The sequence below is a fragment of the Cavia porcellus genome, unplaced genomic scaffold, assembly GCF_034190915.1.
Source record: "Cavia porcellus strain 051 isolate PalLab524CR breed Dunkin Hartley unplaced genomic scaffold, mCavPor4.1 scaffold_3, whole genome shotgun sequence".
Classification (NCBI taxonomy): Eukaryota; Metazoa; Chordata; class Mammalia; order Rodentia; family Caviidae; genus Cavia; species Cavia porcellus.
Genome location: NW_026947486.1, coordinates 56,638,653 through 56,664,102, shown reverse-complemented (window position 1 = coordinate 56,664,102; position 25,450 = coordinate 56,638,653). Strand labels below are relative to the sequence as shown.

The 25,450-nt window shown below is 34.0% G+C and overlaps 1 pseudogene; it reads right to left on the bottom strand.

Moving 5' to 3' along the window:
* Positions 1-1,295: 1,295 nt before the first annotated feature.
* LOC100718954 (N-acetyltransferase ESCO2-like) overlaps positions 1,296-25,450 on the bottom strand; it is a 56,289-nt pseudogene continuing 32,134 nt past the window's right edge.

Genomic DNA, 25,450 nt, shown 5'->3' with positions numbered 1-25,450 from the left:
TCATATACTCAAAGTCAAAGGAGAGAAAACAATGCTCCAAGTGAAAAGGGAAAGAAAAAAGCAAGGGTAGCTTGTCCATCAACCACAGAATGGATAAGAAAGCGATTGCATTTTTTTTTTTTGCAGTAGAGAACAAATTTTAATGATTCATCATAAAAGCATTAATTAAAATATTGTTCATAAAATTTTTAAATAAATTTAAAAACAGCAGTGCAGAAAACAGCATTAAAATGTTCGCATAACTGCAGTCATTTTAACATTCCCACATTCCTTTAGAACACCAGCTTTTAAGTTTTAGAACTACATCAAGTTATAGGTAAAAAAGACTACATCTGAACAAAGCAGACATAGAGCAAGACAACTTAGAAAACTACTTCCTTGCAGTTTTACTGGCAGAGAATAGTTTTAAATGACTTTTAAAAAAAAAACCCTCAAAACATACTGAATTACCTTTTGCTTTTCAAAGTATCCAAACATTATCCACAACAGTATGTGTACACTTAGATGTACAATGTTTACAGGCTGTCACAGTCTTCTCTGGTCCATTCAGCTCGGGTACACTTACTAACCTTGGTCGGTCATCACAGATTTTGCAAAGACTTGCCAGACAGTTCAACGCAAGTAAGGTGCATTTTAAACAAGCAAAAAATAAAAATAAAAATAAAAAAGAACCATGCAAACATGAAAACAAATGAATCATTAAGTCCAAGAGGCATTCATTTTGTTAATTACCACAACTACCAGTAACAAGTTACCTAAATTTAAGCAACAATACCCATATTTCCATGGAGTACAAATTAGTGATGCGACAATTAGCGCACTAAGTATAATTTCAATTAAATCTGATAGTTGATATATATTTGACTGGCTTTTCAAAATGATTAAAACAGTAAACTACACATTTGTTTTGCATAAATGGATATGGCATGTTACTCCTTCTTTACCATCTTTTTTTAGTACTAATTAGAAATTCAAGTCTAAAGACACTGAACTGAGAACTACTATGGATATCTCATGTAAAGTGAGAACCCTGTATAGAGAATTCAGAAATTATCTTTTAAAACTGGGCATAGACATTATTTGCCTGGGTTTAGGTTTGTTTCTCTGCTTCTCATGACACAAGAGAATCCTGGTCTATGCTGCTTTATAAAAGGTAAGTGGTAACATTTCTGTAGAAACCAGGTTGACTTGTCCTTGGAAATTTTCCAGCAACAGGTATCATGTTCCATAATTACAGACTCAAAGAGTGCTGGTCAGTGTACTGTCAGAAGGTGTTTTCCTTTCAATCTTTCCTTGACTTTACAAATCATAAAGAACATAACTATGGGGAGGGGTGTGTCTCAGTATTTATCTTTGATATTAATTTGTTTATTCTGCATAAGGAATTATCTGAACTTATCCACAGGGTAACTGTTTCAGACTTGAAACTGGTTTTAACTATTAAAATTATATACAAGGAAATTAGGGGTGTTGCAGTACTTGGTTGCAAATAACTTGCCATCTGGTGTCAGGTCAGAAAATGCTATTTCATTTGTGCTGAGGAAACAGCCAAACATGAAACAATTCCTGAGAGTATCCACAAGTCGTCTTGCAATTCACTTTCTTCTCTTGAGTTTGAAAACCCAGATTCTACTTATCCCACAGACTGCAGGTTCTGGTACATTTGAACATTGCCAGGCTCTAGAACATTCCTTAGAGCCTGAGGATTCTGGGCCAGTAGGCTCAGACAGGACACGGAAGGCCTTTTTGATAGGGTCTGCAGTTAAACACCCAACCACTCTCTTCTCATCAGAAACAAAGAGCAAAGTTTTGGCTTTTTCTGGACATCTGGGAACAACTTGCTGGAAGCCCAATTCATAATCAACAAGTTCTTGGACATCTGTTACCTTTCTGGTAGCCTAACTGGGATCACATGGCAGGACTAACAGAATCTTTCCATCGCAAAACTCTGCCACTACTCGTTCTCTTTTCAAACTTGTATATTTGATTCCCTCCAGAAATCGGTGATGATACTGGATATGTTGTATTTCATCTTCCGGATTAGAAGCACTGTAGATCATGCCACAAGACTTACACATAGTAACCCCAAAATATTTCTGACCTGCATCAATGATGAGCTGGTCTTTCGTTTCTTTGTTTGCATCTCTGGCATTCGGTTTTCTGTGTATTGGTCTGTTTCAAGAAGTTCATACATGTGGTAGGTCCCACAGAAGACTCTTCTTCAGCTGGAAATCTTTTTGTATTACCTGAAGATGCACTGAAAATAGGATAGACAAGGGGCTCAGGAGAAATTTTGTTCTCACCAACAGAATCATCTGAAGGTAAATCCTTAGTTTTATTAAGTGAACATTCCTTTGAAGAAACTACTGCAACTGATGAGTCCTTTATAAATTCCTCTTCATTTTTACTTTTTGCACTCAGCTCAATATTCAATTTCTTTTCTAGTAACAAGCACTTGGGCGCTTGTTCTTTCACCAAAGTTCTTCTTTCACCTACAGCCTCTGTGTCACAATCTTCAATCACTTTTGATTTATCCTTTTGGTTGAGACCCACTGATGGCTTATTTTCCAGAGACAATCTTCTGAGATTTTTTCAACTAATAAAAAATGCTGCTCCACTTTGGAGTGTAGTTTTTGGTTTTATTTTTTGACTTAAAACTCAAGGAGTATTCAGATTACTTTCAGTTGAGTAACAAGCCTTCTCTTTTTCCATAGCTGGCTTGTAGGCCATTTCTTTTTTTTTTTTTTTTTTTTTTTTTTTTTGGAATTTTTAGTTTTTCAGTACAGACTTGATGCGTTTATGACTTGGTTGATACTTAGTAGTTAAACTTTTCTGTGGCTTTTTGTTCCTTTTCTTAGTGCAGACTGGTTTTCCTTGCATTTTTGCTGCGATGATGGGAACAGATTTACCTTCATTATTAGTTTGTAGAGAAATGAGTCTACTCTGTCTTACCAACTTTCTCTCCAGCGGATTGAGGTACCACTTAGGCTTATTGTAAAAAGACACAGTGGACACAGCAGATTTAAATGGTGAGTTGTGATCTGCAAGTGGCAATCTATTTTTGTTAGCTGTTCTGAGTGGACTTGAAGTGAAATGGTTTTGCTGAGTGCAAGACACATTTTCTTCATTTATCTCACTGCTTTTACAAATATGTATTTTATTAGATGATGACAACAAATCTTCAGCAATGTCCAAAATTAATTTCTTTGATTGAATGTCTAATGGGCTGTCATGTCAGGAGATTCCTGCTTCCTCTCCTTAGGAGTAAAAGATGCCATCTTCTTAACTGAATTCCTCGGAGTGTCCTCGGCCTTGTACTCCCAGGTGGTTGCTCACAGCAGAAAGCAATTGCATTTTTATACAGTGGAAATCTACTCAGCTATAAAGATAATCTTTAGGCTCTTATAGGTAAATGTAGATCATGCTTATTGTGAAAAAGTTCCGAATCACACCAGTGAAGATTGTGTTGTCTCCTTATTATAAAAAAACTGAAGGAGTTAGTATTTAAAAAATGAACAGTAGATATTGTGACAGAAAAATGAGAGGAAACATCTAAAAAGGAAAGGCAGTAGCCATTGTTAACTTCCTATTATCTTGTTTTGAAGCCTCCCATTGTTTTCATTTTTATGTTTTGTTTGGTTTTAATCTGTTTTATTTCATTTGATATTATTATATCTGTTGGTATGAGCAGCTATTTCAAAGATAGCAAAAATGTTATGGTAGTCATTGTTTATTTCCTATTATCTTGTTTTGAAGTCCTATAGTGTTTTATGTTGATTTTATACTATTCTGTTTTGTTCAGTTTTATTATGCCTGATAGTATAGGCATCTACTTTAAAGACAACAAGAAGCATTATAGCAGCTATTGTTGATTTCCCATTATCTTGTTTTGAAGTCCTGTATCAAATTCACTGGTTTGTTTTGATTGATTCTTCTATTTTATTTTGTTTGGTTTTATTCTCTTCAAAAAAATTGAAAGAGATAAAAAGGTCACTATATACTAGTTAAAGTAACAATTTAGCAAGAAGAGATAAACATGTGCAACAAATACTGGAGTACCTATTTTCATAAAACAAATGTACCTGAAACTAAAATATCATATATGCATTAATACAGTCATAATAAAAGATTTTTACATCCCATTTTCTCAAAATGGCACATTTAAGTTAAAGAAAAATGAAGATGTTTCTGAGCTAAACCATATCCTTGAATTTAATATCTATATCTATATTTAATAAATTTATATATATATATTTAATAGCTATATGCAGAGTATTCTGCCTCTCTGCACCAGACTACACAATTTTTCAATCAACACATACTTTCTTCAGAATAAATCATGTACTAGTCCACAAATTTTGATTAAGTTAATATAAAAAAAATTGAAATCATCCCATGCATACACTCAAACCTCTGTGCAAAGAAAATACAAATCAGTGACAGAAGGAATTTGGCAAAAGGCAATGTCTCCTGGAAAAATAACATACTCCTAAACATCCAATGGGTCACAGAAAAATTTTAATATTTCTGAAAGTTAATGACAATGAGTATACAACTCAGTAAAAGCTCTGAGAGTTTGAAAGCAATTCTAAGAGGAAAATTCATTGCATTCAGTGCTCACATTAGGAAAACTGAGCAAACTCAAGTAAGTAATCTTATAAAAAATGTAAAACTATTTAATAAACAACAAATCAGCCCCAAACCAAAACTAAGGAGGAAACTTATAAAGATGAGAGCAGAAATCAATGACATTGAGACTTTAAAAACTGTGAATTTAAAAAAAAATAAAAACAAGCTGTAACATGTACGTGTAATCAATTCCCAAGATGATTGTTAACTGCACGAATTTTTTGTCTTATATTTTTTTTAATTTTTATTTTTTTAAAAGTCAAAACAAAAAAAACAGGATAGAAATAATACAGAATTTCAACAAAGGAAAAAAGTAGGGAATTAATGCTAGTTAATTTATTGCACATTGTTATCTAAGAGCTAGTTGTTCAGGTTACAAATCTGGATACAAAAGTGATCAATCAAGCAACCAAAATGCCCATCAAACACAGAATGGATGAAAAAGATGTGGTATTTTTATACAATACAGTATTACTCAGCTATAAAAAGTATGATCTTGAGGCCTTCATAGGCAAATGGAGGCAACTTGAGACTATCCTCATAAGTGAAATAAACCAGACTCACATTTATAAATATCATATTGTCTCTCTAGTATAAAAAATAAGTAATAATAATAATAATGAACTGAAAGTAATAAGATCCAAAATGTACAACAGATATTGTAATGATGAAAATACTCAAAAGGACAAAACTACTGGGATAAGGAAAAGGAAAAAAGAAAAAGAAAGGAAACTATTATATGTATGTTGGTAAACATATATAAATTTATATATGTATATGTGTGCTAGATAGATAACCATACTGCTAATCTCTCTCAAAAAAAAAAACAGCTTGTGGTGTCATTGTTTAACTGCATGACTTTTAAACATGCTAATAAAAAAGAAGAAATGATGAAATGAAATAATTTCAAATATGGGAAGTAAAATGAATGAATACTTTTGTTTAAAAAACATTTATGTTTTTATTTTCAGCTTATTCAAGTTCTGGAAAGCTTACTAAAATGTAGTATTGTTTAGCACCTTATAAACTTTAAATAATTGTACTACTCAGTGGACATGTCTATAAAACATCAGTAGTCATAATATTATTTCATAAAACATGTATGTTAGATTATACAATTACTCTTATAATTACAAAATACAGAAGTAACAACTTTGTGAATAAGGTGAAGGAAGTTACAGAGAGCATGTTTAATGAAGCCAAATGTAAAACTATCTGAAGCTCTAAAACTAATGAATGCAATACCTTCAATATGATAAAGGAAATCTATGCATTCTCCAATAACTATTCTACTTGTTTGTTTTTTGTCCAGACTCATATCTATAATAACAAAATGTGATCTTTCTTTGAGGAGTGCCAGTGTGAAACTGTATCTGAATAACTATTAGTGAATTAATCACTGATGGGGCTATACTAACATTCCTGTCATGAGATATACATTCTATGTCAGATCTTATCATTAGAAATATCTAAAAAAAATTATTTCTACTGATAAACTGCTCATTAATATGTCCCAATTCTCATTTAACATTGGAAAATAAATGGTCTTATACAAATGTGTATGCACACACAGGTGTGCATGCATACACACACTGTGCTAGTCAGCATTCTTTTACTGTGCATATGCTTGGGATAATCACATTATAAAAATAAGTTTTATTTTGTCTGAAAGTTTTAGAGATTTCAGTCCATGATCTATTGACCTAGTGCTTTGAATCTATTGGGCCACATCATGGCAAGAAAACATGGATCAGCAAAATCATTCCATAGAGGGACAGACAAGAGAGGAAGAAGAAAGTGAGGGAGAGAAAGGAGTGAGTGAGGGACATAAGAGAGAGAGAAAAAAGAGAATAAAACCGAGATGCTATGCTTCGCTTCAAGGGCATACCTCCAGTGAGCTGAAGACATCTTACTAGTTTCCACCAATTCCCAATAGTGCTGACCTGGATACATTTGTTCAAACTACAAATCACACACACACATTTCCACTTGGCAAACCAGATTAAAGGAAGCATGGTAAATGAAATGAGTCAATAAGTCAAAGAGGCATCATTTGGGACATTCAGATCTTAGCTAGTTTTATAGTTTATGCAAAGTTTAGAAGTGTTCCAGTCATGAAGTTAAAGATAGCCCACTGTTGTATATTAGGAAGAGCATATTTTCTACCTCAATTCACACCTTAACTGTACATAAAAAACTCTTTAAGTTAGAAATGAAGTTAAGTAACAACTTTCAACCAATTCAATACGTATTATTTAGTGTCTGTTATATAGAAATCAATAGGTCCGAAAAATTACCTCCTTTTACAAACCTGAAACAGAAGTTAGGAATATAAAAAAATGAGCTCAGCAAGGAAGAAAGACAAGTAATTACCATGAAGTGTTTACACTTAAGGGTGTTCTTATAAGAAATGAAAAAGCTAAGCTTAATTTTTAAATTGATGGGTTTGGAAGCCACCAAGAGATTAATGAAGCACATGACTGGATAGGTCATGGAGCTCTGACATTAGAGACTTTAACTGGTCCCTTCACCTTCCTCTCTGAGCAGTATCCTTCCTTGCCTTCCAAGATCTAACTAGCTCTGGTCCACATGCCCTTCCACCATTAGATTTTTGCTTTAAAACCAGTCAAACATGGACTGAATTTTATGAAACTGAGCTACATTAAAATACTCTTTCTTTAAATTATGGGTATCATATTATTATGGCTTCTATTTTGATGTCCTTGCAAGGCCTTGTGGAGTCATACATGGAGCTTTTTCAGCAGTGCCAGGATCTAGAATGTGTGACACTGGAATTGATTCATGGTGCAATGAGCACTTCAAAGAGCACTAGGATTAAGTGTGTGAGTGGCACGTGCCCTACATATCTTTTGTAACATATAAGAGATAAAAAGATCTGTCACCATCCCTTGCTTATTTTGCTACCTTCTGCCCACATGCACTGTTTCTTCTCATCAGTGTCTATCTGCCTCACCACCCTGTCTGGGAGCCAGTCAACTATGGACTGAAACTTCTACAAACTGTGAGGTAAATAAAATTTTCCTCTCTGAAATAGTGAGTGTCAGGTATTTTGTCTCAACAATGAGAAAAGCAACAAGACATATATTCTGGAGCAGCAGTGAAAAAGCTAACTCAGAAAACTGATACTGGACAAGAGAATTCGGTGCTATGACTGAAACTGATCATGTGGTTTAGATGCCTTTGAAACTGGGTTTTGGGAACAATTTGGAAAGGTTTGGAGATATAGGTTACAAAATCCCTACAATCGTGTAATAAGCAGTCTGATGTGTGCTTTGGGTCATGCTCAGCAGATGAAAATACTGGTGAAATTCAAATAGTAAAGTCCAGGGTCTTAAACTTTCAGATGAAGAGTGTTTCTTAAATTGGACTAAAAGCCATCCATATTACATTGTTGCAAAGAACTTGTCCACGCTTGGCCCATGTCCTGAGATTTTGAAGAAGACTGAATTTAAGGGTTATAAATTAATTGATGTGGTAGAGGAATTTTCAAGATAGCCAATGTTTAAGTTGCTGTATGAGTACTTACTTGATTTTAGCTAGATTTATATAGAGAATTCAGAACAAAAGCAGACTTAAAATATTTGAAAAAACTTGTGTCAAAAAGAATTTATATGCAAAATTCAGTCCAATGAAGATGTGGTTGTTGAAGAATTGGTGCCATTAAAAAAGAAATCAACTACTTTCTTCAGGGACAAGAAGAAATACAACTTGAGGGCATCTTATGAATAATCATGATCTAATTCACCCCAGGTTCAAGGGTACAAAAGTGTAAATTTGTCATTTGCAGAGATTCCCCTCTGCTGTACCTTGTTGAGAAAAGTCATCTAAAGAATTAACTCCCTAGGATTCATTTCACCATGCTCATCTATTCTGACACACAGAGGCCATTTAGACTATGGCTCAAGAGGGCTGGACCACTGCTTGAGCTAGCAACAGACTTTTGCATCATACATGTGATGTTGTTTTTACTGGTATTCAGACATTAAGAGCTGTTCAGTCAAAAGAGGCTTCCACTCACATTTCAAATGAGCACGTGAAAGGTCAAGCAATGTGCTCCTGTGAGGAAGATGCATGTAGTGTCAGTGAAACAAAAGGTACAATGAAGTCCCCAAGAAGTCAGAGATGCTAGGGATGTAGAACATCTGCTAAGGAAAGATAAATAAAAATCATAGTTAATTTAAGAGAGAAGTTATGTGGACTGGGACTAGAAATGTCATAGAGGTGGGGCTGCCTAACACTTTGGATCTTCCCTCTTACCTCCTGTGTTCTGGATGGTGGACATAGAGCTCCAGGACATAATGTTTGTGCTCCTGCATCTCAGTCTTGCTTTTGTTCTATTCTTTTTCTATTCTCTTGGTTCTTTTTTCCTTTGGGAAGGAAATATTTACTCTTTATCATCATATATTAGGATTATGCAACTTGAATTTTCTGTGATTTACAGTTAAGGGTTTGTCTTGTGTCTCAGTGGAGATTTCGACTTGGAATTTTGATAAATGCTGGAACTATTAAGACATTGTAGAAGGCATTAATGTGTTTTCACTGTATACCACTTATCTATATCACATTAGGCAGAATTATGACTTTTCATTCATTTGGATATTACGTGTGATTAAGGAGATGTGTTTGGGTAGTAAGTTTACAAGGGAAGAATGTGACAGTTATACTTAATTCTGGTTAATTGGTTAAGTTCATTAACCAACGGATTGGTGAAGCACACTTCTTTGTGTGGCTGAGTGGATCACGGAGGTATGATCTTGACCTTGCTTCAGAAAGTGGCAAGAATGATGAAATTGGTATATTCAGGATGAGAGGACCACTTTGAAGAGGATTGGAAGGTAGTATTTCTTTTAGTGTAATATATACTTCGACATTCATATTTTTGATCATCCTTTGTATTTTGTGGTCTAGGATGACACCAATTTCAAATATTTTTCTGCCTTACTCAAAGAACAGAATATCTTGAACATTGAATACTTATTTATTGAAAGGCTATTTTTCAAGTACCAGTAACTTACTACGTACTGTGGGCCAAACACTCCAGAAATATCTTTGAGTAGGATGCACAAGTGCTCTACCTGCATATTACGCCACATTAGAAATATAGACCCTGAGAAAACAAAAGAGTGACCTGTCGAACATTTAGTGTCACAATCAAGAAAAGGATCCAGTAATTGTATTTTTCTTTGTTACTTATCCTAGACAACCATCTCCAAGATGTCAGTTTCCCTTAGGACCTTTGTGAAGACTGAGTGCATTAACCCCTGTAAAGGACTTAGAACAACACCCAGGTAGGATTAATGTGCAGTGGCCATTAGCCATTCTTTACATGACACCATCTTTTTCAGCTTCCAGGTTTTTATACGATATATTGCTCTTGCCAAGTTGACCCTTTCCAACCCCAAGTTTCCAAATGACATTTTTTCAACTTCATATAAAAGTCTATCCAAGACAACTGTAGTCCAAGACCTACACCTCATGAGTATATTGGCTCCAGGAACTCAGAAAAGTTTATGCCAGTTTTTATTTTTTGATGTAAGAATTAGGATGTAGGTCTAAGCCCTCATAGATGAGAAAGAGGAACTTCCAAAAGAAGACCAGATCTGCCCTCATATTAGTAGACTCTGCATGCTCACCCACTTCCCATCATTCATCTCTGGCATTTATTGGTATATTTTCTCCCAGGTTAGGATATACTGATCACTTATCATGGAATAGTAAACCCCTTCCTACATTATTTCTTTCCCTTCCCTGCAGTCACATACTCCAGTCTTCTCCTTGGAGTTGGTTTACTGAAAATCATTGAAAGGCAATGGCCTCTCTCTCTCTGTGTCTCTCTCTGTCTCTGTCTTTCTCTCTCTCTGTGTGTGGACACACACACACACACACACACACACACACACACACACACACACATACCTCTTCCCTCTCTTCTCCCTCTGCACTCCTTCCTTCATACTCCCACTGCCCACCGAAGCTGGGTTACATTCATGGTTCTCTATACATCAGAGATGTCCCTGTTTCAACAGAATTCCTGCCTCTACTGAAAACAGTCACCTCTAGAACAATATTTTCTTTCCTTTTGGCAACTTTTCTTTCAGATGAGGCTTTTAAGACCTGGTCCATGACACTTACCTCCTTGTAGGTGTAATCTACCTCATTTCCTCCATTGCACCCCTTGGCTTTTCTCCCTGGAGTTTGTCTGATGTTGCTGTGTGTAACACTTGCAAGCTAATGACATCTTACTTTAACAGCTTCCAGCTCAAATGATATAATGCTTTTGCCCCTCATATAGGAAGGCCCTGATCCCTTTTCTCTGTTATCATTCATCATGCGTCCAAGGTGCAAGGCTAAGACCCGAGGAACAAGAACAGTTTTAATAAGCCAGGTGAGCAGCAACAAATTTTAACCATATTCTCATTTTTCCTGATCCTTTTTTCTGCAGTCTGAGATCATGTCCAATGTAAGCTACCTGCACACAGTCTTTTCTCAGGCTCCACATTGAGAAATCTGAAGACACTGTGGCTACAGCTGCAACATTTTTTCTGTAGATTAGTCTTTTCTAGGCTTCTTCAGGGGCTCTTTGTACATTTCAAAATCTTACTCATCATCTGTGATTTGAATATGACTTTGCCTTTCTGAAAATCATATGAAAACCTAATCTCTACTGTTAAATATTAAGAAACAGGAATGTTAATAAGTAATTAAGGCTCTGACCATGTGAATTGGTTTATGTGTTTTCTCAATAGTTGTTCTGCTATCAAAGCCAGGTACGTTATATAGCTCCTGCATTCCCATCTATCATAAGGTAAAGCCTTAAACTGCCTTGCAATTTTGCCAGCAGGAAGGCTATCACCAGGTTCAGCTTCTCAAATTTGGACCACTGAAAATCAAAATAAACCTGTTACTTTTCTTAGTTAAATAAGTACCACCTCCTCTGGTACACCTCTACTCTTCTTTCCAGTTACCATTAAGTGAGTAGCTTTTCTTCTCCATCCCCTTGATGACATCCCTGCATTGCAACCAAAAGACTATTGATTAAATCCTTTGACACTGTGAGACAAATTAAACTTCTCCTCCTTTAAATTGTAGCTGTCGGGTATTTTGTCCCAGAAATGGGAGACCTGTTCCATAAAAGGTATTAGAGAAAAATGTGTTTGAGAGGACTCTTTGAAGAATTTACATGGACTGAAAAAGGTGAGTCTTAGGTAATAGCTCCAGAATAGAAACAAACCAGGTAGAAAGAAAACAAGGCCCTTCCATTGCCCCAAAAATCATACATTTCATTAGCATTTCTAACCTGAATTATACAATAATTTTCTATGCTCTGCCTCCATTCTCTCCCTACCTCTCCATAGTGCCCTAAGAAACATTTCTTAGAGATCAAAATCTTTCAGTTATCGGATGCTGCTGAGTGTACAGAATGAGTTACAAATGTAGCAAGACAACTGAGCTTCACGATTTTAACCAAACTTTTCTTAGATTTATTTTCAATCACTTCTGAAACATAGATCTTCAAAGACATCAATGTCCTGAAGTGTGGATTCTATGGTCACATAATATTATATAACAAATACTGCATAGACACAAATTTAGAGTTTAATACAGAAAATGTTTTGCATTATTAAGGCAAAATTAATTTTTGTCATATTGATATAGGAGAAACAAATTCCAAGTCTACTGGACGTCTGTTATGAATTCATGTACTCTAAAATGAAAGAAAGAATTTTAGGAACAACAGAGATTAAGAACAGACTATATATAGAGAAAGAAAGTTCCTGTCTGAGAAAAAGACAGAAGGGATCCCAAATGGGTTGTCAAGGACCCCACCTTTTCTAGGGAATTTATAGAGCAAAATCACAAGGTGAGGTGAGTCCCAGCTGGGTAAAAATGGGAACGCACAAGGTGGACATAAGGTGGGAGAGAACTATGGCCAACCAGTAAGATTGTGAGTATAATTGTTCAGGTAAAATTGATGAAATCATGGACAAATAGGGAAGCAAGTCACACAGCAAGCAGGCATGAATATAGAACAGGGGCTTTTTACCTGAAAGGGGTTTGTTAATGGCTCCTTTTGGTTTCTTCAGAGTGGCAGAGACCAATTTAGAGTATCAGTCCCTGAAGTTTTATCCTTAGCTTGTGGGTGCATTTGTTTGAGCGTTTGTCTTGAGTTCTGGCCGACAGCAGAATATGTCTGTCTCCCCGACAGTTGATCTTCTGTTCTGGTTTCTTTGAGGGCCCAGCCCTAACTAACTGCCTGCAATATTTCTATCTAGCTCAGTTGCCTATAACCATATGAACTCTTATTAGCAGAACACTTTTCCCAACTGGATTCAAAGAGACCCAGTAAAAGGAAAAGTCAGAATAATATGAAGTATGAAAAATACTTGATGCAGCTTCATTGATTTGAATATGGAGGAAATAATGTGATAAGGAATGGTGATAGACTTAAGGAAAGGAGAAGGCTCCCAGATGACATTCAGAAAGGAAAGAGAAACTTTAGCCTTTTAGCCATAAGGCAATGAGTTTAACAAATCCTATGAATGAGGTTGGAAACAGTTATTTCATTGGAGTCTTAAAATAAAAGCTCGGATCAAACAATGTTTTGAATTTGGCCTTGGAAGATGAGACTGAGCAGAGAGCACTGAGGCAATTGTCACAGCTTTGTAGTCCCTTAAATCACAGCTACCATAGTGTACATGCACAGTGTTAAAATTTGCGCTAAAAAATGATAATTGGTTAAATTTGTAATTACTATTGACTCATTGAGTACTTGCACAATTAATATTAAAAAAACAAGTAAAAGGTGGAAAAAGTTCATCTGTAGAGGTATTTAATTAGAATATTACTTTTTTGTAATCACCTTCAATTTTGCATAAGATTATATTTTATAAAATGAAAACCAAAAGTGAATATTAAATGTGGTTAATATTCCACTTATTTTTATATCTAATACCATCACCTCACTAACATTTAAAGGCAGAATTTCAAAGACATTTTCTAAGCTGCTTGCCCTCTAACAATCAAGTACTAACCTAGACACTTCTATGAAGAGATTTTGTTGATGCCATTAAATTTCTGAACCATTTGATCTTAACATTTAGAGATTATCTCTGTGACACTGACTCATTCTGATAAAAGCTCTTAAAAAGGAAATCTTTCTCTGATTGGTGGCAGAAGAGGAAAGAGGGTGAAATCAGAAATTCAAAAACCAAGATGTAATCAAAACACTATTATTGGCTTTGAAGGTGGAAGAAGTCATATCAGCCAAAGAATATATGCTCACTTCTCAGAGCTGTGAATAATTCCAACCAACAGCAAACTAGGAAACAAGTACTTTAGTTCAACAACTTTATGAAACTGAATTATATCAATAACCAGTTAGTGTGGAGGCAAATTCTCCCCAAGAGCCTCCAGGTAAGACTTTAATCTTTTTTACACTTAAATATAGCCCTTTTGATAACCTAAGCACCAAATCTAGTTGAGCCCACCTGGACTGTTGACCAGGAGAAAACATGAGATAATAAATAGTTGCTATGGCAATTTGCTACACCAGCAACTGGTAGCTAGTATACAAAGTATGTACATGACTATAAATGTAGCATAGTTCCTCTAATATCCATCTCCAGTGACTTCAGCCTAGAGAAACTGTAAAATTATTGGTGTGGTTTCTGAATATTCTTGTCCATTTTTGCCTGTTTATTATGTCACATAAGCTAAATGACATGTCTCAGTTGCTTACCCTCTCAAAATCTGAAATGCCTAATCTGAAAAGTACAGATATTAAAACAGAAGTATTACTTCTGTTTTAGAAAAAGTAATACCTCACTAGAGGTATTAAATTATTAGTGCCAAACACTTGGATTAGAACCTGGCTTATAGTAAAGTTTGAAAAAATAGATTTCTTCATCATTTCATCTGCTCTCAAATGACTCTTGCTGAATAATGCAATAACCAGTTCTTAATATATGCAAACCATTTTCTCAAAATGCAGTCTTTGTCCAGTGATACCAGAGAAATAAATTCTCTCTCAAATCCAATAATTCTGATTTCTCTTGCTAGGAAAATTAAATTATTTTTGTGATATTCATATATTTTTATTATACTAGTCTAGAGAGAGTCAGAACTCACTGTGACTTGAAAAATCTTTTCTTTCTTGGAGACATCTCTATTTGTATGACATCAGATCACTATCATTGTAGTAATGCTGACATCTCCAAGCAACAATAGCAAAAGACATTAGAGAATAATCATTCTGGCCCCACACTGTGCAAGATTTATAAACTTTTCATCTGTCTCACATTAGTTGCAACTTGATCACTAAGAATAATTTGCCTGGAAAACTAGTGGTATTAAACTAACATATTCATTTCCTGATTTTTTAGTTTAGAGCTTGGCTTGGCATATGTAACTAACAATTTAAGTCTATACCACTGGATTTCATTCTAATTTATGTGGATGTACCATGAATATTCCTCCAAACACATATTAAGTATAATCCAAGTTATGTATTCCACAATATAGTTTATAAGTAAATCAACTAAATTCTCCCCAAAATCATCTTTTGTTAAAATCATTAGGCTTACCTTATAAACTATTATTCAGTAATTATGAGGAATATAAAATATAATTTTAATACCGTATTTTATTGAGATAAAATTTTTACATAGTAAAACACTCAGTCTTTAAGCGTAAAATGTTATGAATTTAACAAATTTATGTATCCTTGATATCACCACCACAATAAAAATATAGACTATATTTATCACACTATAAAATTCCCTTGTATCCCTTTACAGTCAATACTCATCTTATGAAGATATTCTTCTCCTCTGTTTGTCTCAGACAGTTAGTTTAATTTCTTTAGTCAACTGTTAATATCACCAAAATTTCATATAAATTTTAATGTAAGTATGTAATCGTTATCTTTTGTGTCTGGTTGATTTCTACCATATAATGTTTTTGAGATTCATCCATGTATTTTGTTTCCATAGCTTGATTCTACTTATTGCTGAATACTATTCCATTGTTTTATTTTGAATATGTCTCTTGAAGTCTCACTGTATTGGAAATTTGTTTTCTAAGCAGAACAGGCAGAAGGGTGCCAGTGGTAAAGTACCAAGCAGCAAGCAGCAGTAACTGCATACATTTCTGTCCCTTATATTCTATCTAGACTACCCACTCTTAAGATAGGAAACATTCACATTCCAGGTGACCCTTCCCATTACGCCTACCCAGAATTGTATAAAAAGAATTAGTTGACTAATTTAATAATCACACACCTTTTATTTCAGCTTCACACTATCTAGATCCAGAAACCTCTGCAAAGCCCACGTATGACCACATAAGACTTTGGGTACATCTTCGCATAAACCATATTTGCTTTGGATTCTGTCTTAAAGTTTCTATCTCGGTGCTCACATTAAAATTCCTTTTTCCATGTTGTTCAGTTTTATATTAAAGATCAGCATAAGCTAGGTATGGTGGTGCACACCTGTAATCCCAGCACTCGGAAGGCTGAGGCAGAGGGATCAGTGAGAGTTCAACACCAGCCTGGGCTACGAAGTGAGCTCAAGGCCAGCCCTGAACTGCATAATGAGACCCATCTCAAAAAGACAAAATAAGCTCAGCATATTAGTCATATTACTTTAAACTATTTGATAATTTCAAAATATCTCTTTTGAGAAATACTTTTATTACACATTCATTTTACAATTGAAGCATTCAGATATATATATATTTTGAGACAGGAGTCTCACTATGTAGCCCTGACTGCCCTCAAACTCATGATGATCCTCCTGCCTCAACCACTTGCATGCTGGAATTTATAGGAATACATTAAAATACCATGCTGTTTATTTTCATTTTTTTATTAAAGTTCGAAAAATGTTAAATAGTATCTTACAATTTTGTGCCCAATTCTCTCCGTTTTTACTTATGGAATTCTAACTTTATATATTTCTGATATTTCCTAATGTCTAAAAAGTTACTGATTTAATATTAAAGGAGTAGCCTTATGAAAAAGAAAAAAATTTGTTATTTTCAAATGAAAAGAAATTTGAAGGAGATCTATATTTCTGACACTAATTTTCTCCTAAAATACAATATATAGGCATTTTACACAACATCATGACTTTCTCCAAGTTTAGTGACACACCGACAGTGGACTTGATTGTCACAGAATCAAGAAAATGTAGGTTTCAGGAGAAATCAGATAAGAATGTTGTGACAGATTTCCAAGAAGTAAATCCTATGAACTTTAAATCAAAGAATTTTTTGCAATGATACTCTTACATTAGTAGTATGTGATGATTTTTTTGAGAAAATATTTAATAAAAATGAATATATTACTTTAAAATACTGATTAGGTAAAAATATCATGGAATATTGGTTGTTTCACATATTCATTTATGTATCTTTCTTCCCACATGATTGCAATTTACCATGAAGTTCAGCTCTTTCATCTTTACAATCGTGTATTCTCTCAGTATAGAGCCTTGCATTTAATCAGTTCTTAATAAGTGTGTGATAAATTAGAATTTAGAACATTTAATTTCACCAAGTTATGGGCCAAATTTCCATATTTTTTATTCATAAAGAGAATTGCCTATTCTGCTGAAGAAAAGATATCTCTTACCTAGTATTCCAATTACTTAATCTTAACAGTTGAAAAAATTCTGTATAGTATGTGATTTAAAGTAACCAGTAAAATTCACTAAAGAGTATTGGATTTTTCCATGTACTTATGAATCTTCTACTCTGTTCTCTATTTTAAGACACACACAAATAAAATAAGTCCACTGTGCTGAAATTTTGTGTAAAATAAATGCTTTTATCTAAATTATGTCATGTCACCTCAGGACTCAAGGAAAAACTAGAAAAATGATTAGCATAATTTAATCATTCCGCACCATAAACATATGTCAAAACTCTAATTATATGTATTATATGCATTTATATAGTTAATTTTTAAAATTTATATAAATAAAATGTCAAGTTAAAAAGAAAAATTTCCAAATGGTATGGAAAATAGTGTCTAAATAAGGTCCAAATGACTAAAGTATTGGTTAAGTAATTAGAAATTATACTAGTCTATTGAATAGTAAAAAGATACTCCAAATTCTACCAAAAATATTATGGTATGTTTTTCTGAAGGGTGTGTAAGTAAAGTTGTTTTAAAGGAAATTAATAAGTAGCATTAATTATTTCATTATTTATTATGGACATTTTATGACATCAGCATCTATTTATATTTTGCATTGATTTTTATAGAAATGAGTAACATTTTAGATTCAATAAAATCTTGTCTCAGTCCCCTTGATTGATCTAAGAAAAAAATCCTCTTTCAACATAAATAGCTTACAGTTGTAAAATGGCAAGAAGAAAACTTGTTTAAAGCCCCAATTAATATATAATTTATATATGTTAAGATTTGTAGTAGAGATGTGTCTTCTTATACATTTCCTTGTGTACTTGTGATTGTTGCTTCTACTCAAAGAGTCTGTGACTTACAAGTCCAGTGATTTCAAATTCCTTTAACAACATCTAGAGCAACAGTTATTGGTTTGTGTTTATAATTGATATGCAATGGCGCCTACTTAATTGTACACGTTTCATTTTTTTTTTCCTAGAATACACAAAATTATATCATGTCTTTGTTTTTTCCACTGTCAGTTGATCTTTCTCTTTCCAGTTTCTACCTGTTATCCACAGGAAAGCTTTATTTTTTAAAATTTATTTTTTCTAGGTCTTTGTAGCATACCTTATATGTTTGTTGATTTCAGTCCCTCTTCATGAGAAATATGCTTCATTATGTTTATACATAGATACAAATATAATCTTGTTCTTATATTCAAACCAAGACTATAATCAATGTATTAGTTACTTTTTCTTTGCTGGGACAAAGCACCAAATACCCACAAGATAAAAGAGCAAAGTTTATTTCAGCTCCCAGTTTGTAGAAGTTTCAGTCCTTGGTCAGCTGGATGTAAGGCAAGGAGGCATTGCAGAGGGGAATGGCAGAGAAGAAACAATCCATGGTGGCTCAGGCAGATAGCTGCAGCAGCAGCAAGCTTGTCTCTCTTCTATCCCTTTGTCAGTGTGTACAGGCTATAAACCTATCAGTTGGTGCGACCCTCACACAGGTTAGGGATTCCATTACCCACACCCAGAACTGTGTTAAAATAATTTAGTTTTCACACACAGTTACTCCTTGTATCACATAACTTAATCCAGCATCACACACTCATGATCAAGCTATCTCCCCAAATCCTGATCTAAGAGTTCATAAGGCTTTGGCGGAACACCTAGATACAAGCCATAGAACCCAGAATTCTATTTTTATCATAATCATTGTCGTTATCATCATCATCATCTAAAGAATGTGAAAGGCCTTCTGTACTAAAATCTCTACCTGACTGAATTAACTGTAATTCAAGACATTGAAGGTCCCTATAATAATGCAAATGCTTGCACAAAGAGAGAAACCAGAATGCTTTCAAAGCCCAAATTTCTTAATTCAGTATAGCCATAAAATAAATAAAATAAAATAAAATAAAATAACTAGAGTGGAATATAAGGGTAGATAAGTATGGATGGAAGTAATGAATTAAGAAAACAACCCACAACCTTGGAATATCTATCCGAATTGGTTTCTGTAGTATTTAACAATGCTAGGATTTGAATATTCAGAAGACAAGAGTAGGGCCCTGAATGCCTTGGCAACTAATCCGCTGAAAAGTGTGACAGAAAGTTATCAGCTTTTTTACAATGTTCCAAGAAGTGATCTTTTGTTGTAACCTATCACAAATGCCTTGATGTTGTTGGGATAAAAACAGATTATAAGCTAGGAGCTTGAAGGCATTCTAGTAATTTATACATGATATTTAATTGTGGTTGTGACTCATAGGTGCTGTTGATTAAACAAATGCAAATTTAAACAGCAAGCTACTCTGTCTTCTTTGAAGAATGATGTGTAAATGAAGATCAAACCCAAGATCCATAATCCTTTATAAATGTCTTTATTTTATGCATAAATTCCACAGGCAGTAGAGAAAAGGCCTAATTCACTGAATAACACTCTCAGATAAAAAAAGAAATCATCCATAACAGAGGATGGACCATTTGCAAACACATCATAGTGAAATATCTAAAACTGGAATTCTTTTCTGTCCAGATTTGCATCCAATAAAATTCTGTGAATGACATTCCCTGCTTAAGAATCTAGCCTTCTATTAGTAAATGCATAGTTTCTACAAAGGGATTAAATAGGACCCAAAGGCAGCTCCAAATTGTGTCCCCGTAAATGTCTAACAGTTAGAAGAGGAAAATGTAATTTGATCATCTGTGCAAGTTACTATTATGTCCTCTTTTTAGGCCCCCCTGGTCTACTTTTTACATTGCCCAGACTATGTTTGGTGATTGAACATTGGCCAAGCTGTGCTGCTGCTCAAAACAAAACTCACATTGAGCTTGTGCAATTGGAATGAGAAAATGTAGAAAACCACAGCTTTCTTATTCTTATGACTATTCACAAAACACTGGGAGGCCTGAGCTATGAGGCAGCCAAACACTCTGTCAATTGTAGCTTTTTTCTTCAACATTAAAGTAAATTGTGAAATAAATCTTTACTTCATGACATTTGTTATATTAAAACTAGATGTTTGCCAGATGCAGAATAGAGAGAAACAATCTTTTCCCCTGTGGCTAGTGACAGAAATAGCCAATTAGAAATAATGTTTTGTGATGACTGTATCATGCAAAACTGGATTAATTCAAGAAGTCCTCCAAGGTTTGTTGATTTGTCTTTTCAAGCTTGTAAATGAGTTTTATAAAAAGTCAAGCTTAAGAATTTTTCCTAAGTAGCTCTGAGCTCTGTTCTTTCCCTATGTGTGTCCCTGTTTGTAATGTTAAAAAAAGCTTTATTGACATATAACTCCAAAAACATACATACAAATCATTCATTTAAAGTATATTGCTCAGTGATTTTTAGTATATTTATGGACATGGACAACTATCAACACTGTATAATTTAAGAAAAAGTATTTTTTTTTTTTTTGGTACCAGGGATCAAACTCATGACCTTGCACTTGTCAGGCAGGCGCTTTTGCTACTAGGCTATATATCCCATCCCTTTTAGAACATTTTTATCCCCCTAAAAAGAATCAATTAACAATCACTCTACATTTCTCCCTAAACTTCAAGCACCAAATAGCCACTAGTTCATTTTCTATCTCTATAGTTTCCTAGTGATTCTCATAATGCTACCTTTAATAATGACCTCTCCAGGATACTAGAACTACTATTTACTTAAAGCAATGTTGCTTTTTGTGTTATTTTAATTCACACAAATGTCTTATAAATTAGGTTTAATCTCTTCAATTTCATATAAAGAAATTAAGACTAACACAGCCTATGATACTTTACCAAGGTCACATAGTTGAGAGACCTGGGACTATAATCCAAATATGTCTGCTCAAAACTTCCACTTTTTTCCAGTATATTAATATGAGGTATAGCATTAGAGCTTAACTTTTAGGTTGAACGATATAAAATTGAAAACATTAAGACATTTTCCACCTAAAATAATGGCAATTCCATTATACTTAACCCAAACAATACTGAACACACTCTGTAAGAATGGACCCTAAAGGTAAGATGAATGCCCTGTTCCTTAAAATGCTCTCAGTAAAAGTTGAGTACTCTATATGATCATATACTTTCAATGTACTGCGACTCTTTTTTGTTTCTCCTTATGCATGAGATTATCCATCTAATTTCAAGTTAATCTCCTGAAAGAAATGTTTTATTTTTAAAAAGTGTTTTTCCATTGCTTACAAAATAATTTTTAAATGTTTGATCTTTTATAAACACAAAAAAATAGCACTGGTCCAACTAGAGCATGAACCTAGAGTTCATTTCAAAACTTCATCATGTTCCTTACCAACACCTCTAACAATGAGGACTCAGTCAGGTATAAAGCAAAATTCAGAATGATAAGTTGTGTTTTTTATATTATTTTGTAATAGCTACATCAAAGCAACTCTATCAAAATATCATGTAGACTTCAAGATTTGAACTCTTCTATAGACATAGGATAGAACCTAGTACCCTCATCCTATCAACATAGAGCTCTAAGCATCTGTTTCAGTTTAGCAAAGGAACCTCAGATTACTATGAATGATACATGGGAGAGGGTACTGCCGAAAGGAAGAGATACTTTACTGGCAAGGGTAGGTATCTGGAAAAGCTGTTGAGCTTTTTCTCCCTGACTTTTATCACTCACACACACACACACACACACACACACACACACAACACAGAGAGAGAGAGAGAGAGAGAGAGAGAGAGAGAGAGCAGGATTTTGGTGGTCGTGGTAGTAGTTTTTTGGTATTTCATTTTTTGAGAAATTTTTATTCTCTCCTTTTTCTTCTTTTTGTTTTCTCCATCCTCCCTTTCTCTGTCTCTGTCTGTCTCTATGTCTCTCTGTCTCTCTATCTCTGTCTCTCCCTCTCTCTTTCTCTCTCTCTCCCTTTCTCTCTCTCTTTCTTTCTCTCTCTTTTTCTCCTCTCTTTTTACCTTCTCTTTCTTTTACTATACAGTTGAGCAGGATAAATCTTACTTCCTTTGGTCAGATGTGATACTGTATAAGTGTAATGTCAACACACAGGAGGCTGAGGCAGGAGGATGGCCCTACATTAGAGGTCAGCCTGGCTACATAATAAGTTCAGAACAAGCTTAACTACATAGCAAGCCTCTGTCTATAAATCAATCAATCAATTTTACTTCCTTTAGAGACTACTTATGGTACTCTATTTATATTTATCTTTTATCCTTTTTATGAATATCTGATAGATCAACTTTATGTGAAAGAGACAAAATGTTAAAAAGGATAACTGCCTAATGAATTGTATTCTTGTCTGGTTTCAGTAAAATGATTCTATATACAATAAGAAAATGTTATAAACAAGAAACCTTGTAAGTTGTTTTACTTCTCTATACTAATTTTGGCAGCAAATGCTTACTCTAGTTCCAACTATTACATTATGTACATGTTATCTTTTAAATAATACTACAAAACAGGAAGTAAAAGAAAGAAGTTTAAATTCAAGAAAGCTCAAGGTACTGTGCATGTCTTGGTTCTTTTGCAACTTCTTCTAATATCTTGGTAAGTCCAAGAAAATTGAATGCCCAGTTGTTTTATGATGGATTAGCATGAGGAGATGAACAGCTAGCATAACTAAGACAGTTGTTGGAAGCTGAGGTTTTTGTGGATTACCCTCATCTGTTGCCCAGGAGGCCTATATCTGGAAGTTAATGATAAACTTCTTTCTTGATAAGTTCAGCACATAAAATGTTTCTGAGGACTTCCGCAAAAGAAGTGCTAATTTTCTGTTGATTTAGAGACCTTCCTGTCTTAACTATGATTCCTTTCAATCTATACAAACTTTATGCACATATCTTAATTAAGACTTGCTATTATTAAAATGACTCCTTTCTGTTCTGATATAAAGCAAAGGGAAGATGCCATTAGCAGTCTGTCAGTACAATTATTATCAATTATAATGAGTCATTGGACCTAATTTCATAAGAAAGTTCTTTTTGAGGCTCTTTTGAAGTCCTTGATACATACGTTTTGGATATTTTTTATTGTAAAATGAAAAAAAAAAAAAGAACTAAGACAACGATACAGAGTTTCAAGGGTTTTTTTTGTTGGTTTTTTTTTTTTTTTGGTTTTTTTTTTTTGTTTTGTTTTGTTTTGTTTTCTTTTCTTTTTCATTTTTATCGGTACCGGGGATCAAACTCACGACCGCCTGCTTGCAAGGCAGGTGCTTATGCCGCTGAGCTAAACCCCCATCCCGATACAGAGTTTCAAAACAATATAATAGAAGATTAACAATGGTTAATATATTATGTATATTTATCTTTAAAGTAGTTGCTCAGATTACAAGACACAGGCATGAAGATTGATCAGAAAATGAAAGCATAAACAGTTCTTTTTGGTGAACTAACAGAGATGATTACTTTTTTTAATTCCGCCAATGAAAACCATATTTATACTGGCATCTTCTCAGAAAATAATCACCTTTCTATCATTTAGGCTTTCAGATATATGAGAATTTTCAGTCACTGAAATAGTCTGCTTTATTATAAAATAGCTGCCTCAAATTCAAACTTTCATAGGTGAATATTAAACTCTTCCTTGCAAAAGCTATAAATTTTCTGGTTACTCTTATGGTAACATTCTATAGAAGGAATTGTTTCTTACAGAGTTTGAACTAGCAGATCATAATTTATCCAAGAGCGTTATGATCTTAAATTTTTTTGTCATGCAAAGTCCCATTAGGTTAAAAAATATCTCATCATTATATTATACAAAAGTCTTGACTTCTTGCTGAGCTAGCTGTTCATCTTGTTATAAACTATATCCAGATACTAACAACTCAGCATCAACAATGTGTATATGCTCTAGCAAAAATTTAAAGAAAACATTAGTTCCTTGAGAAACCCTTATATATTAATTATCATAGTGAAAAGTTGGCCAGGACTGTATACATGATAATGTCACAATTAGACCATCTCTATGGTTAAATAATGTAAAAGACACATTTTTCAAACCATTTCTCTATGTGGTATTTCTACCCCTCTCTGAATCTCCATTTAGTTGTTGTGACTAATAATTATAGCTAAAAATAATATCAAAATTCATGTACTATATAAAGAAGGCTATCTACCATTTTGAAGTTGATTTAATTATTTTTTCAATTTATCATTCTTCCCTATTGTTAAATACTTCAAAATATAGTTTTCAATCTTGTCAAAACATCCAACAATAGGGTTGAATGTTTAAGTACTAAAACTGTTCAAAACCCATAGTGTAAAATGTAAATTTTTGTGCTTATAAGCAAGTGCTATGTTTACTTACTGACCACAAAAGAATGCTTTCTTCAAAAGTGAATGTCTGTTTTCCAACTGTAAGGAATATGAACTGTAAAATTTGAAAATGAGACTAAACTCTTGAACTTAGCTCAGGGGAAGACTGACTATACGTAAGAAGGACTTTGTCAATCAGAGAAGTGTTGATAGCTGAGTCATGTTTTGCCACTCACTTTGAGTTACAAGATATCCCATAAAAGTTGGAGAAAGCTTACTTAAAATGGCTTGCATGTGCACAATGAAAAGTGTGAAGACAGGAAGGTTAGTTAACTTTGGTTGTCTTTGTGAAGAAACACATGCTGTAAGAGTAGAGAGAAATGACTATTTTTCTGCATCTTAAGACTGTTTCACTGGTTATAACACACATTTATTACCACTACATTTTAAAGACCATAATTTATTTTAATGAATTTACTTTTGCTGAGAAAAAATTGGTTAATTCCTTGTTTCTGACATTGTAATAGTTGATAGACTTTTCATAAAGCAGTATTTCTGTTAACAAGCATGAAATATTGTAGGTAGTATTCACAACCTCAGGTTTGTAGGTGTGGTTTTAAGATGGTGTCAATACTACATGCCTTAGTATCGCTGAGAGACCAAAAACCACAGAAGCGACTGCCCACACCTTCTGAAATAGGTGAAAATGTGTTGGGAATATGTAACTATGTCACTGATATTATATGGAGACTTCCCTCAAGTTTATATTTTACTCAAAAAAGAAAAATGTTCACACAGTAAAAACATCTGAAAAGAAACAATCTTTTAGAAACAGATTTTTTTCCTTCTAGAGAAAATCAGGAAAAGAATAGTCTCCTGTGACAAATTCAACTCTTTGATCCTAACATAAAAACTTCGAACTTAGAGGAAA